Here is a 17505-nt window from a genome sequence, read left to right as displayed (position 1 = left end):
TAAAGTTCGTTTACTTAAAAGATTTAAAAAAAATTATTGTTCAGCAGTGACTTTGTTACTAATTCTATATTCATTAATTAAACTTAATGGTTCTGCTCGATAACCATTTACAATTTTTTTTAAATTTTATTTAATTTTCAGTTATTATGGAATTACTTAAATATTTTTCGACGTAGAGATTATTTAGCAATAATGCGAAAAGCTGAAATTTATAATTGTATAATATTTATAAATGTTAAGAGAATTATTAGCAGCTATTTTGTACTAATTATTTTAGTTGAAATGTTCATTATACACAGTTTTATAAAAATAATCGTAAAATTCATTGAACGATGGAGACATTGACATTTTAAAGTGCAAGTAGAATTCAATAATCATTTCCCTTTATAACTGTAAAACGGTAGATAAATAACTTCGTTATAAAGTTTTACATGATACGAAAATATTATGCTATTGCTTTATAATGAAAGAACAACATTTTAAGTTCTATACTTTTTGTGGAAAAGAAAAAAAAAAACGAAATTTTTTTCCTGTCATCGGTGTTAGCGATTAGAGAGTGTTTTATCGTATAAATGTTAAGTCAGTACTGTTCCATTTTAAATAAAAATGCATTTTGCTCCGGAAAAAAAATTACTTGAATTTGTCAATAGAAATTCCCTAATTATTGTAGCAAGAACTTTTAAATTTCTAATCAAACTTTCCTCTATTATAATTTTGTGCAAATAATTATTATTAATAATATAAATGACTATTAAAAGGAATTAATTGAGAATGTTCAATTTTAATAAATTAACTGTTTACGCAATCAGATTAATAACTTTTTTCATAATTTACAAATGGAGAAAAAGTCTTTTACAGTTTAAAAGTGAAAAGAAAAATAAAGTTGAGATTAAGTTTATAAAGTAAGCATAACTCGAAGGAGGTTGAAGTAAGGGCATTAAAATCAAAATTTCAAAAGAAGAAAAAAATCACCTTTTAGTGTACAGTGAGCATTAAACGAAAAATCTAAAACTAACTTTTGATCTAATGATCAGATGTTTACGTTCTAGGACTCAAACTTTAGATTTAGAATTTCCTTAATTCCCTACCACTATTGTATTTATTTACTTTTCACCTAACTTGTAAAATTGTAAAGTTTAGAATTTCTTACAGAATCACTCAGGCAAAGTGATTGTGTTTTATTTAAATATTATTTAGAAAGAATTTTTCTAGAAGTATTTCTTTTAAAGTTTTTATCAAACTTTTGCTTTTTTTATTTATCTATAGTTATTGAAAGTTAAGTTGATGATTTTTAAGTTGAAATGAATGCCGCCCTGCTTTGCATATTTCAAATATTATTTCTAAAGAAATGTATAACTTAACATTAAACACCCAGGACCTTACAATTGTAAATCAAACAATCACTACATTTATTTATTAAAAAACACTCTTATGACCTGATAATAAATTGATCTAAATCTTAAATGTGAGTTTTATAACATATAATTTATTTAAACTCAGCACATACATTTAACCTCTGTAGTCGCCAATGTCTCAATTTTAAAATATAGTTTTTCTTTTATAAATTTTCTGATATTTTCATATGAAGGATGGTATTAAGTTCGAGAATTAAAAATTTGTGCCCAAAAAAGTTGCTAAAAATTATAATTATTATTAATATATGACAACAGGAAGTTTTTAATTGAAGGTTGAAATTTTTTTTAATTATGTTATTTTTTAATTATATTTTTAATTACCAAACTCATATAACAGTATTTAGGAATCTATAAATTTATGTTACGTATGATAGTTGCATTATAACCTGTACGCAATATGTGTAAATAAAATATATTTTTAAAATTGTGCATTTTCTATTAATTGCATTTATTATTCTTATATTGAAAAGGTATCAAGCTATCTATGACCTCCATAATGAATGAAGTATTTACCGACTTTTATATATATTAAGGAATTGAATCAATTTTTCACAAAGTTTAAAATCTCATCTCATTCCAAAAAAAAGTTATTTCATTAAATTATGAAAAAAAGTAATTTAATATATATATTTTTTATAATGAATGCTTCTAGTAATGAAACAAACGCTTTCAAACTTTATTTTAAAAATATTGATTATTTCGTTTACAAGAAACTATTACTTTAAAGCGTAATAGCATTTTTGAATACTCTATTTTTTTTCTAGTAAATAATATGTCTTTGTTAACTTCTAAAAAATAATCTTTATAAAAAAGCTTACATTATTCTTCTATAGAGAATATTGATTTCATAGAAAATATCACTAAAATAAAACAGGTTATGTTTTCTTACAATAAAAGTTAAATAGAATTAATTCTTCAAAATAGCGTTTCAATAAAACATAGTATTAAAATGTTACGTTATTTTTTGTGATTGGTTCATTAATAAATTTTTTTTATTTCTTCGCAAACACAATTCTTGTAAAAAAAAATTAAAAAATTGAATCTGTTTTATCAAAAAACTAGATCGTTTTATAAAATATAAATTATAGCGCTTAATAAAATATGAATACAGTGTATTTGTAAAGTGATCCTGACAATAAAAAGGTGTTATTTTCTTTTTTATTTTCTCTGTTAAAAGGAATTAATGAGTTATTTTTATTCATAATGGCTTGTCGAGGAGAAGAAGAAAATATCGAATTACACTGCTTAGGTTAATGTAATTTCGTTCTCCCGCCACATTTACGCGTAATCCATCGCCAACCCCACCTGCAATCGCCACGTTTACAATCTACGGTATGTTTTGTCAATACGCTACCTGGCAGTGCTATCTGTACGACTAAGGTATTATTGCCTTAACAATATTTGCCATTTAACGGAATAAAACCGAACACAAATCAATGGGACTTATGGTTGAGAACGATAACGTTATGGTAAGGCATGGAGGAAAAAAAAACATTGTTCAACCTCTTTTTCACTTTCCCCTCGGCTCCGTAAAAATTCATCACTCTAACTGAAATGTGTATAGCTTAATAATTTTTAATCACATTATTTCAGGAATTTTAAAAATTATTATATTTTATATTTTAAATGATATGAGCTGTGATGGCTCAGTTAACGCCTCCAACAACTGAAAGCTTGCTCGCGGTTTCTGACATGTAGTCTTATCTGACCACTATGGGGGCAAATCATATTACGAAAATGTCCTTTAATACAAAATTTAGTAAAAAAAGAAAGTGGTAGCAAATATATGTCTAAAAATTTGTTTAATTTATGAATATAATTGGTTTATCTCAGTCAATTTTCAATCACTACAGATTCAAATCTCAAATATGTATGATAAATTTCTCTCAATTACTTTTAAAATATATATATTTTTGTGAATTTATTATTATGTATTTTTCCTCTTTCTCTGAGGCTATAGGGTTATTGTGCAGCTGCGATGCTTCGGAAATAATACCTCGGGGGGTGGCAAGTTAGTCTGCCACAAAAACCTCTTCTCTCTCTAAAATTTGTTTGTTTAATCTTTTTTTTTCCCAATGCCCACCTGTGTTAACATCCATCAATTCAGGAATATACAAGGCCTCTCTTTCAGGAGTACCATATTAGTTGGGCCAACGTCGCTCCCTGTTTGTTTAATCTCGTTTCTTTACTTTAATTTTCGCTCAGTAAATGTTACTTAACCACAACTTTCTCCATTCAATTGAGCTTCGACGATTTATTATACATCCCCACTCAGATGAATTAGTTAGAGCCCCTCGCAGGGCTGATCCTAACATAACTATCTATGTATGATATCGAAGTACTTTTAAAGTAGAATTTGGGTTCATGCGCACAACAGGTTCACTTTCTTAGTAGTCTGGGCAGACTGATTATAATATGCTGTGTGAAGACTTTCTGATGCAGCAGAAGATGGCTCAGTTCATGCCAACTTTTACTCTTTATAAAAAAGATTTTCCGAAGTGGTAGCTAAATGTATAATGAAGTACCAAAATAGATAAGTATTAAGTCTACTGAAAAATTCTTTCCGTGAAAGAAAACGTCCCATTTTACAAGCATGCAGAATGTGCCTTTTTAAAAATAAAGTGGTACGGCATTAACACATAGTTAGGACATCTTATTAAGGCATATGTCAGGTGTATCAATGGCAGGGTTGCTAATGGTTACTAAAATTGCAAGAAGTGCAGACTATTAAAAGTCAAAATTTACGAAAATAAAATAAAATTAGCAACATTTTAAAGCATATTTTTTTCCGTCAACTACTGAAAGAGAAAGCAAAAAATGCTTGTATAAGAATAATATTAAATGCAAGTCATAGTGGTGGAAAGGGTTGAGTAATTAAAAAGGTAACAAATGTCGCCTGCGTCATTCCTGCACTGATTTCTTTCGAATGCTTTTGTTACAAGTTTGAATATGTATGCACATTCTTTTTTGTTTTGTTTCTCTTTATGCTACCATTGCGTTAAAGGGAAAATACCCTACCATTTTCTTTTATAAAAGGTGTTCAAAAAGGTGTATTTTGAATTCTACTTTATATTATTGAAAACCCTCGTTACATCTGATCCAATTAACTAAATGATCAGATAGCTTACCAAAAGCTTAAATAAAACTAATACTTTTCGTACAAAAAATCCTTATAAATTCTGGATTATTAGTCTCCTTGTTTCGCGTATGGTTTCATTCGATTCAGTGTGGTGCAAAAATACACAGGATATAATATTTTCTATACACAAAAATCCTTTTAACTTCTGGAATATTAGTTTCATTGTTTCGCTTATGATTTCATTCAATTCAGCGTGCAAAAATGCATGAGAAATATTATTTTTTACGCATTAAAATCCTTTTAATTTCTATAATATTAGTTTCTTTGTTTCGCGTATGGTTTCATTCGATTCAGTGTGGTCCAAAAATACACAGGATATAATACTTTCTATACACAAAAATCCTTTTAACTTCTGGAATATTAGTTTCATTGTTTCGCTTATGATTTCATTCAATTCAGCGTGCAAAAATGCATGAGAAATATTATTTTTTACGCATTAAAATCCTTTTAATTTCTATAATATTAGTTTCTTTGTTTCGCGTATGGTTTCATTCGATTCAGTGTGGTCCAAAAATACACAGGATATAATACTTTCTATACACAAAAATCCTTTTAACTTCTGGAATATTAGTTTCATTGTTTCGCTTATGATTTCATTCAATTCAGCGTGCAAAAATGCATGAGAAATATTATTTTTTACGCATTAAAATCCTTTTAATTTCTATAATATTAGTTTCCTTGTTTCGCGTATGGTTTCATTCGATTCAGTGTGGTCCAAAAATACACAGGATATAATACTTTCTATACACAAAAATCCTTGTCACTTCTGGAATATTAGTTTCATTGTTTCGCTTATGATTTCACTCGAGTCTGCTTGCAAAAATACATGAGAAATAATATTTTTTATGAGTTAAAATCCTTTCAATTTCTATAATATTAGTTTCCTTGTTTCCCGTATGGTTTCATTCGATTCAGTGTGGTCCAAAAATACACAGGATATAATACTTTCTATACACAAAAATCCTTGTAACTTCTGGAATATTAGTTTCATTGTTTCGCTTATGATTTCATTCAATTCAGCGTGCAAAAATACATGAGAAATAATATTTTTTATGCGTTAAAATCCTTTCAATTTCTATAATATTAGTTTCATTGTTTCGTGTATGGTTTCATTCGATTCATTGAGCAAACATACGTAGGATACAATGTTTCACTTGTTTTCATAATAATGTCAGATGCATAAATGAGTATGCAAATAAAGGATTGTATTTTGTTTACGCAAAATTCTGATTCTGAACTGACAGTTTGAAGAAAACTATAAAACATAAAAAAGAATGCCTAATTTGTCAAAATAGCAGTAGCTAGGTTCACTCGAAGAAGGTAAAACAATGTGCTACTGGTTAAAACTGTAAAGAAGGTACAACAATTTAAGAATAGAATAATAATTAAGAATAACAATAAGGTTATGAGAATACTTTTTGTGCACAAAAATCCTTTCAACTTCTGAGAAATCAGTTTCACTGTTTCGCGTATGATTTCATTCGATACAGTCAGCAAACATATGTAGGATACAATATTTTACTTGCTTGGATAATAATTTGAGATGCTTAAATGAGTATGCAAATTCAGGATTGTATTTTGTTCCCACAAAATTCACATTCTGAACAGTCAGTTTCAAAAAAACAGTGAAACAATGAAGACAGTGCCTCAAATGTCTAAAAAGCAGTAAGTGGATTTTAAAAGAGTATAAAATTATATTTTATTTTCACACAATCCTTATAACTTCTTAACTATCAGTTTTTATAAACACTTTAAAAATATATGGCAAACAATACCTCATTTGTCTTAGTTTTCTATCAAAACTCTAAGCGCAATGTCTTGTAAATTTTTACTTGAGAAAGGTTCAAGTTTCTTGTCTCTTCCGAATAAATTTAAAGAGCCGTCATGGTCAGGGGATAGAACATTCGCCATTAAATAGAGTGAACCGGATTCTAATCCCAGTGATGGTTGGTAGGAACGAATTCCGTATGCAGCTCGCACCGATCACAATGCTGACGTAAACTATCCTCAGTGGTAGACGGATCATTGATCAGAGTCCCCTTGCTGTCAAGCTAACTGTCGGAAGTTTTCCTAGTTTTCCTCTCCATGTAACGGAAATGTTGGTTAGTTCCATTAAAAATTTTCCACGAAGGAAAATTTCTCTCAATTCTTAACCCAGGAGTTCCCCTGTCTTCTGCATTGGGTTCAAAATTTTAAGTCTACGGAGTTGAACATTAGTAGTCGTAAACCCAAAACTGAATTAGCTGTTCAACGATGGTTATAAAAATTTAAGAAAAAAATAAAATTCAAAGATTCCAGTAACTGAGTGACATCGATTTTCATTGTTTTGCAAATATTTACACATGATCATAAAATGGGATATATGTCACATGACTGATGGCTAATCTAACTGGATGCAGTGAATATTAAATGTCCCCAATTTTCTGGTGCGTAGAGAGGGGAAGGAATCAGGGGAAAATAAATTTCAATTTTTGATGAATGACGTTATGGACATATGTTTTTTGTCTTAGGTCTTATTATTAAAGGTGCAGACAAGTGCATATGTAAGTAAACCAATACGTACTTTATAAACTTGTATATTCAGACAAAAAAAAAAAAATTAAGTTAAATTAAAAAATAATAAAATATCATTTTGAAAAAAATTCTGTAGTTTTCGGAACGAAATAAGTTTCAGATGTGAAATTCCCACACAAGAAATTAAATTCTCCAACGTTATGCCATTACAAAGCTTTGCCATTAATGAAAATGAACAATGATTACGCCCTAAATAGGGAACAGTTTGCATTTATGTTGATTAATAGCTACAGCAATAATTAAAATAATTTATGATGATAAACTAAAGATGGAATAGTTGGTTATAATTGAAAAGCTTCAACATTAGCTAAAATACTTAATGATGATAAACTAAAATTGGAACGGTTGACGTTCATGTAATTAAAAAGCTTCAATTTCAACTGAAATATACAATGATGAAGAGCTAAAATTGGTAAATTTGGTATTTATGAATTTAAAAAGCTTCAACCTTAACTAAAATAATTAATGATGATACACTTAAACAGTAACTGTTGACGTTCATGTTATTAAAAAGCTTCAAAATAAACTAAAATACATACTGACGATAAACTAAAATGGGAACAGTTGGCACTTATGTATTTGAAAAGCTTCAACATTAACTAAAATAAACAAGTATAGTAAACTGTAACTGCAATAGTTGACGATCATGTAATTAAAAAGCTTCAACATTAACTAAAATTCACAATGACGATAAACTTAAATGGGAACAGTTGACATTTATGTATTTAAAAAGCTTCAACATTAACTAAAATTCACAATGACGATAAACTAAAATGGGAACAGTTGGCATTTATGTTTTTAAAAAGCTTCAACATTAACTAAAATAAACAATTATAATAAACTGTAACTGTAATAGTTGACGATCATGTAATTAAAAAGCTTCAACATTAACTAAAATTCACAATGACGATAAACTGAAATGGGAGCAGTTGACATTTATGTAATTAAAAAGCTTCAACATTAACTAAAATTCACAATGACGATAAACTAAAATGGGAACAGTTGACATTTATGTTTTTAAAAAGCTTCAAGATTAACTAAAATAAACAATTATAATAAACTGTAACTGTAATAGTTGACGATCATGTAATTAAAAAGCTTCAACATTAACTAAAATTCACAATGACGATAAACTGAAATGGGAACAGTTGACATTTATGTATTTAAAAAGCTTCAACATTAACTAAAATTCACAATGACGATAAACTAAAATGGGAACAGTTGGCATTTATGTTTTTAAAAAGCTTCAACATTAACTAAAATAAACAATTATAATAAACTGTAACTGTAATAGTTGACGATCATGTAATTAAAAAGCTTCAACATTAACTAAAATTCACAATGACGATAAACTGAAATGGGAACAGTTGACATTTATGTAATTAAAAAGCTTCAACATTAACTAAAATTCACAATGACGATAAACTAAAATGGGAACAGTTGACATTTATGTATTTAAAAAGCTTCAACATTAACTAAAATTCACAATGACGATAAACTAAAATGGGAATAGTTGGCATTTATGTTTTTAAAAAGCTTCAACATTAACTAAAATAAACAATTATAATAAACTGTAACTGTAATAGTTGACGATCATGTAATTAAAAAGCTTCAACATTAACTAAAATTCACAATGACGATAAACTAAAATGGGAATAGTTGGCATTTATGTAATTAAAAGCAACATCTACTAAAATAGACAATTATAAGATTATTTACTAAAGGCAATATTTTAAGACTAAAATTAGTTTAAACTCGATTCGAGTTTTTTTTCTTAAGTAAGCACATATTGAATAATTAATTTTATGACATGTCTACACTAGCCCTTTGACATATTTATACTTGTCCGTTTAATGAAACAAAAGTAGAGAAAATATCTTTGAAATAATACAAATAAATGATGCTTCATTTGAAATAAATAAATAAAGGTTCTAATTTTGACTAAAAAATCCTAGATATTCTCAAAATATTGATAAGTTAGCTCTTTTGGCGATTTTATAAGAGTTGTTCTCATTATCTTTATTTCCTCTGTTCGAATGGACAGAAAAGAAGCAGATACATTTTAAATATTTTAGGTTAAATTGTTTACTAATTTAAATTTTTATAATTTACTTTATCGTAATTGCTGTAAATAATATATATTTATTAAACGTTACACACAACTTCACTAAATATAATTTCAGAATGATTTGGTAAATAAAAGTAACAATTCTGTTAAATCATTCTAAGGCAACAAACACTTTTGTATCAGAAAACTTCTTGCAGTTGCTGCCCGATGAGCAATTTACGCAATGTGCCGCATAGTTTATTCTTTGGTCGATAGATGGCAGGAATCATTTTATAGATCGAGGTGATGTAGAGATGGTCAGCCATGGTGGTATGAGGAAAAGAAGCAGGATTCTCCTTATCCTCTCATGAAATTATCCTCAGATAATTGTTTATAACACTATTTCTAACAAATTCATATCTCGTTTTCAAATAGGCTATTCACAGGTAAGCAGTCTTTTACTTTATTTCGTCGGGACTGCAGTTTCTTATAGTATCATTGAAAATTGATTCATTAGTTATATAAAGGTATAGAATAATTAGTATCATTAGAAATATATGTTCTTTGATAATTTTTATTTGCTGAGATAATACCGTTTTTGCTATTATACAAAACAAAAAAATGGAATATTTTCATTAATTATTGTAATATTTTCTGATAATTCAATAATTTTTAATATTTTATTATTTTAGTTTTGTATTGTAGCATTTTGCGAAATTTATTGAATTGCAAAATGGTTGGTATAAGATTCAATTGACTAAAATTGGTAACTTAACTATTTGAAACCACGCATCATTGATTGGATTGCTGCAATGGTGTGTTTATTAGTTTCAGATACTCAGGATTCCTCATTTACTATAATAAAATTCCAATCTGCTTTAATATATTTTTATTTATTTTAATGGGTTATGAAAAACTGAATAAAATATATAATTTTACGAAATACCGATTCAATGACAACAGCTGATGTAAAATATTTATACAACAATACAATTTATACAATAAGTTGGTTTAAAATATTTATTCAACAATAGTTGTCTAAAGATTATAATTTATTAGAAACGCTCAAGGGTTTTGGGAAAGATATTTTTTGTTTAAATGTGTTTTTATTTCAATTATAGTTTATCATATTGCTGAGAAGATTCATATTTTTAAAGCATGAGTTTTGAAAAACTGAATTAAATATATAATTTTACGAAACTGATTTAATGGCAAGAGTTGGTTTTAAATACAACAATACAATTCATACAATAAGTTGGCTCAAAATATAAAAAACGGTCATAGGTCTTGGGAAAGGTATTCATTATTTAAATGAGTTTTGTTTTTGTAATTATAGTTGATGCTATTGCTGAGAAGATTGATAATTTTAAAACGTGGGTTTTAAAAAACTAAACAATTTATTCAATAAATTGTTTATACAATAATACAATACAATAAATTTTTACCATTTAACAATAAATTGTCTTACAATATTTATACACCAATAGTTTTTTAATAGACTATAAACTATCAAAAACGGTCATAGGTGTTGGGAAAGGCCTTCATTATTTAAATGTGTTCCTTTTTTTTTTTTTTTTTTTGTAATTATAGTTGAGGCTATTACTGAGAAGATTGATATTTTTAAAAGATCGTACTAAAAAATTTACACTACTTATTTCTAACTATATATAGTTTATGCCATGCCTAATAATAATTAATGAATATACCATATTTATTGAAAATAATAATTTTACGATTATTATCGATAAACAATAATTAAATTAATGTAGCGAGTATTATGGATAATGATAATTATAGAAAATAATAATAAACCGATCAATATCAGAAAAAGAATATTAACGATCAATATCAGAAAATGAATATGTATGATAAAATATTATATTATCGGTAACTATAATTATTGTTACAAACAATAATTAAATTCGATAAACAATAATTAATTAATGTAGCGAGTATTATGGATAATGATAATTATAGAAAATAATAATATACCGATCAATATCAGAAAAAGAATATTAACGATCAATATCAGAAAATGAAAAATGAATATACATGATAAAATATTATATTATTGGTAACTATAATTATTGTCTATTATAAACAATAATTAAATTAATGTAGCGAGTATTATGGATAATGATAATTATAAAAAATAATAATATACCGATCAATATCAGAAGAAGAATATCAACGATCAATATCAGAAAATGAAAAATGAATATACATGATAAAATATTATATTATTGGTAACTATAATTATTGTTTATTATGAACAATAATTAAAATAATGTAGCGAGTATTATGGATAATGATAATTATAGAAAATAATAATATACCGATCTATATCAGAAAAAGAATATCAACGATCAATATCAGAAAATGAAAAATGAATATACATGATAAAATATTATATTATTGGTAACTATAATTATTGTTTATTATAAACAATAATTAAATTAATGTAGCGAGTATTATGGATAATGATAATTATAAAAAATAATAATATACCGATCAATATCAGAAAAAGAATGTTAACGATCAGTATTAAAAATGAATATATATGATAAAATATTATATTATTGGTAACTATAATTATTGTTTATTATAAACAATAATTAAATTAATGTAACGTGTATTATGGATAATGATAATTATAGAAAATAATAATATACCGATCTATATCAGAAAAAGAATATCAACGATCAATATCAGAAAATGAAAAATGAATATACATGATAAAATATTATATTATTGGTAACTATAATTATTGTTTATTATAAACAATAATTAAATTAATGTAGCGAGTATTATGGATAATGATAATTATAAAAAATAATAATATACCGATCAATATCAGAAAAAGAATATTAACGATCAATATAAAAATGAATATATATGATAAAATATTATATTATTGGTAACTATAATTATTGTTTATTATAAACAATAATTAAATTAATGTAACGTGTATTATGGATAATGATAATTATAGAAAATAATAATATACCGATCTATATCAGAAAAAGAATATCAACGATCAATATCAGAAAATGAAAAATGAATATACATGATAAAATATTATATTATTGGTAACTATAAACATTGTTTATCAGATTATAGTGAAATGCAATTAAATTGATTTGGGTGACAAATCAGTTGATCAATATAAAAATAATGCAAATTAGTTAAATTAGCAAAAAACATCAATACTGGGTAAAATATTGATTCAGCAGACAACGTATAACGAGATTAAACTCCAATATCGCCTTGTACTAGTTAATAAAAAAAATTTCAAAATTTTATCATAAAAATTCTAAAATAAAGAAGAAAAAAATTTTTTAGGTCCTCTGATAAGATTCTCTAATAATTAACGGACTCGAGAGTATAAAGAAACTTTGGAATTTTCGTGCAACAATTTTTTTTCCGAAACAAAATGAAAGCAAAAAAAAAATTCTGAATAAAGGTATTCTTCAAATTTAGATGAAGATTTAGGATTTAAAATTTTATTAGTAGTATGATAAAAAAATAAAAAATATCACTAATGTTTAATTATCTTTTTCACTGCAAGTAAAAAGGATAATCAGTGATTCTTCGTTTATACGCCATTATCGAAAAATCTCCCCGAGAAGAAGAGTTTAATTGTTATTAAATTTGCATTTTAATAGATAAATTTATTATCGAAGCTTTGATTTGTATTTTAAATGCTTTAATTTATTCCCGAAGCGGAGGTATAAATATAACCTTTTCTAGTGGAGAGAAAAAATGAGAAGATATTTGAAAAAAATCTATTGGATCTTTTCATTTAAACCAAGTGTGAATATTTTCAATTATTGGCTACTTCTTTTAGATTAAAAGTTAAGTAATTGAGTAGTTTCATATCGTCTTAAAGAGATTTATTTTAATAATACACCACGCTAAATAAAATAATCAAGTTGCTACTTTTTATCCATCTTTAAAAAAGAACATGATCTCAAAAGTGCATCGCCTCCTACATCCGAAAGCCTCCACACTGTTTTTATAAGTCTGCGCTGATAATTCCAAAAGTGAACCCGTTGCGAGCATGAACTCAAATATTATTTTAAAAATAATTGAGAGAAATTGTCGTATATATTTGAGAATTGAATCAGTGGTGGTTGATAAGTAAATCAGACAAACCAATCATATTCATTAAATTTAACAAATTTTTAGATACATAATTGTTACCACTTTCTCATTTTTACTAAATTTTATATTAAATTCTTTCATTATCTGATAACCTGTTCTGGTGTAAATTGATCAAATTAAAAAATCGTGCGGTGGTTTTCAAATGCGATGAAGACTTAAATTCTGAGAATAAAGTTTTCAGTTAAAAGAAATTAAAATTGCGTCAAAATGAATTTTTCTAAACATATCTGTGTTTTTTATTCGATTGCTGTAATTTTCAGTCGATGCGCCGTATAACCAATTAGAATTTCATCCAATAATAAAAGCCTGAGGTAAACTACCGTAAAATAGTTTAATATGGGAAAAAATTAATAATAAAAAATTTTTAAAATTTGCATTTGGCGAATACTTTTGATATTTGGCTAATAATTTGAAATCCTTAGCGTTGGCCATGCATAGCAGTTTCTTCCAATTTTCGAATAATGTGCGAACGCGTTATTTGTAGAAGGTAAAAAATCAATATCTGCGACAAAGGCGATTTGTAAGTTAATTTAGGGAAATTTTAAAAAATTCACTTTTTTTTGATATTCTTATTTTGATGCATTATAAAAGAATTAACACTATAAGTGAAATATATTAGTTTTATAGAAAGATATGGAAAATTTAAACATGGATAAAAAATTGAATACTTAAAATAATATGCTTATTTAAATTCCTACAAATGTTTGTCTTTGTGTATAGATGGAAATATTTGACTCATAAATTCGAAAATAAGTTTTTTTTTATTTAATTGTTTCTTATTTTTAAGGAGCATCACAAATTTGCAGAAACGGGTTACAAATCTATATATTTCTGTATGCAATTTGGCATGTCTGTCTGGTAATGGATTTTTTTTCTTCTTAAATTGGAAGGTGTATTCTTTGTTCTAAATATATTGTAATGAAGACAAATGTAACTTCATTATGTAATGTTAAGTTTTTCGAAAACTGTTAAAAAGTGAGCCGATTTGATATCATTTTTTAATGAGTATCACAAATATTTTAGTTCTAAGAGCTTAGAAAGTAACATACAAAATCAAAATATGAAGAATATAAAAAGAAAGGAAAATTATAGTATATTTATTTGAATGCTTAAAAACATTTACTTTTGAAAAAAGTAACCATAACCCAATGTTGTGGTTGTTATCTTATGCCACGTGTCAATACTGACAAACCTATTTTACGCAAAGGGGTGCACTTCTTGCTTTCCACTATAGTCATCCTATGGCTAAGAACTCGATTTCAGTCACACACATACGTCCCAACCCGTTTCATAGGAATGACGTATTCACAAACCATCCAGCCACAGATTGTAATTTTGACCTGAACCAGAGCACGAACATTCTCCGATCCGGTACCCCCTGAGGTATTGATTTGTTATGGGAACTGGGAGGACTTTGTAACCCTGGCAAATTTAGCGTGCACCCGTCACCATTTTGTACACGGAGAGTCTTCGGTCAGCGGGGATCGAACTCACGACCTTGTAGACATGGGCTCAACTAGGTTATCCGAATCGTAACAGTGACACAATATTTTGAAGATAAGGTTTTTTTCGTAATCCGTAATCGGTGATAATCGAGAATGAGTCATTAGAATATGATTCGTAGAGTTAAAAAAAATTCTCCTCAATTTTTGAGAAATTTAAAATTATTTATGTTTTTCTCAAATGCCACAAAGTTATAAAAATAATTTTAAAATCAATTTATGTAATGTTTTAAATTTGAAGTGCCAATTAAAGCGAGAAAATGTTATCTACCTATAAATTTGTGATTACATTTTTTTTTCTTTTTATTTCGGGGCTGCAGAATAAAACTCTTGTCCTATAAAGAAAGTGCGTCCTTTTTCTTTTTCTAATTCACTTATTTACTTAGACTTCTTTTTAAAAAAAATATATATATGAAACACTTGTCAAAAAAATTTTATTAAGCATGTTTTTCATACTCTTTTCATTATTTTGCATTAATTTATGTCAAAATAATTTAAAAAAATACTGTATTTTGCATTTTAATAATTTATGGTTTTGAAATACAGTATAAAACACAGATATCAACAACAATTCCTCATATTAGCACTTGTTTGCAGTTATTCACATCTAAGAGAAACTGTTATGCATCATTGAAATTTCCTTAATATAAAAAATAAATTATTGATAAATTTTTTAATATAAATAATTTTTTTCCTAACTACTTTTGTTTGGATTTTACATTTTGGAGCAAATACAATTCCAATAATCTAACAGAAATGTTTTTAGTAATTAATAGACTGTTTTTTAGTCATAAAAAATACTAAACCATATTTTTGCTTGTAAATAAAGCGTCAAGAAAGAAATATAAAAAAGAGAAACCGGGTTCCCATTGGCGTCAAAGGGTTAAAAAGTGTTTTAAGAATGATTCAACCACATCCGTTTTCATCAAAATGAGCGTATTCCAATTTTTTAATATTTATATTTGAATACGAATATAGTTGTCAAATCATATTCGTAGCCACTTAATTAAAAAAATTTAGATAAAAAATTCGAAAATAATTGTTTAATTAATGTATTGTCCCCTGTTAGTAGTTTATTGTCCCATGTCCCAATTTAAGTAAAAGAAAGTGAAAAATATTACATTTAATATTTTAATCATTTATGGTTTTATAATGCAGCACCAGTGCCTATTTCGGCGTTTAGCGTAAAATCCGAACAATAATTTTTCAAATTTGCACTATTTGCTGTTACTTTGATCTAAGAGGAACAGTTTTTTTATCATTGAAATTAATTTAATTGACGAAATTAATTATTGATAAATTTTTGAAAATGAATGGGGAAAAAAATTCCAACTACTTTTTTGGATTCTATATTTTAGTAAAAATATAATTCCGATAATCTAACAAATAATTTAGCAACAATTAGACTGTTTTCATGATTGAAATAATACCAAAATATTTTTGTTCTGTTTTTAACTAAAGTGTCAAAAAACACACAAAAATATATATCTACGGACGTCAAAGGGTTAAATAATCCATTTTTCCTTTTAAAGACTTTAAATTAGCTATATCATAAACATTTTGATTAACCGTTTAATTTAATTGAGCTAACTCTTATCCCTGTCAAAGCAAATTTTTAATGAAACTGTTCAACTTATTAAATATACATTGTGCTAGTTTGTTATATAAATTTATCTACCACTTTACTTTTTAAATCACTTTACTTAACATACTTTCGCTTTAAAAATACATTTATCTTTTCATTTCTAAAAAAAGTTATTATCGTCAAAATTATCATTATTATTTGCTATCTCTGCATATTAAATGAATTACTTTCCCTTTCTTTAATGTGTTTTTATACAAGTTAAGATAAATGCAGAGATAAAACTTGTAAATGCTGCTTTTCCGTCTTTACTGTCATAGAAGGGAGAAAACAAACGCTGTTATTGTTGCGTATGTAAGAAGAAAGATACGGAAGGTCTTTTAAATTAAGAAAATATGTTTTCTCACAAGTTAAGATAAATGTAGGTATAAAACTTGTAATAGTAAGTAGTTTTTCTTCCTTAACTGTTCCTTATTTTACATGTTTAGAAAATATGTTTTCTTTTAAGTTAAGATAAATGTAGGGATAAGACTTGTAAAAGTAGTTTTTCTGCCTTTACTGTTATACAAGGGAGAAAACAACCTCTACCGCTGTTAGAGTTGCGATATTTAAGGATGCAAATATTCCGATGAATAATTTGAAATGTGGCTTTTATTTTAAACTTGTTTAAAATATTCGAATCGCATTTCAATAATTAGTTCGTAAAAATATTTTTTGATGCGAGGGAATATGATTAAAAGCTTAGATGTTGTAAAGGGTGTTTTTAGTATAAAAAATTCAAATTTTGAATTGTACATTGAATGAGAATCAGCCCAGGTTTAAGGCAGTCGCTCTCTTTGGACTTGTAATGGGCCATGACTGTCTGGCCAAACACCTTTTTAGTATAAACATTTTTGATTCCTAAAAACAAGCTCTGTCGCCTTGGGGAGGACATGGACTTGCCCCATATTTCCGTCTGTCCTGCGCTCATCTCCACTACTGTGTGTGGACGCTAATGGGAGGCTAGGGCCCGTATGGGCTAAGCATGTCACTATGCATTCAATTCTATTTATCTCTTTTTGCCTTGTTTTTCTTGTTATTTT

The 17505-nt window shown here is 26.8% G+C and overlaps 1 protein-coding gene across 1 annotated transcript in view; it reads left to right on the top strand.

The window, feature by feature from the left end:
* Positions 1-9461: 9461 nt before the first annotated feature.
* The window catches only part of LOC107457210 (CKLF-like MARVEL transmembrane domain-containing protein 7), a 103963-nt gene continuing 95919 nt past the window's right edge, over positions 9462-17505 (top strand). Inside the window, exon 1 of the mRNA XM_043052448.3 lies at positions 9462-9621. The gene's annotated coding sequence lies outside the window, so the exon portion shown is untranslated. The remainder of the gene's footprint in view (positions 9622-17505) is intronic.

This window comes from Parasteatoda tepidariorum, chromosome 4 (genome assembly GCF_982258835.1).
Source record: "Parasteatoda tepidariorum strain Cologne lab strain chromosome 4, Ptep-v5.0, whole genome shotgun sequence".
Classification (NCBI taxonomy): domain Eukaryota; kingdom Metazoa; phylum Arthropoda; class Arachnida; order Araneae; family Theridiidae; genus Parasteatoda; species Parasteatoda tepidariorum.
Note: the sequence above shows the minus strand (reverse complement) of the source record. Positions and strands in the feature narration are given on the sequence as shown.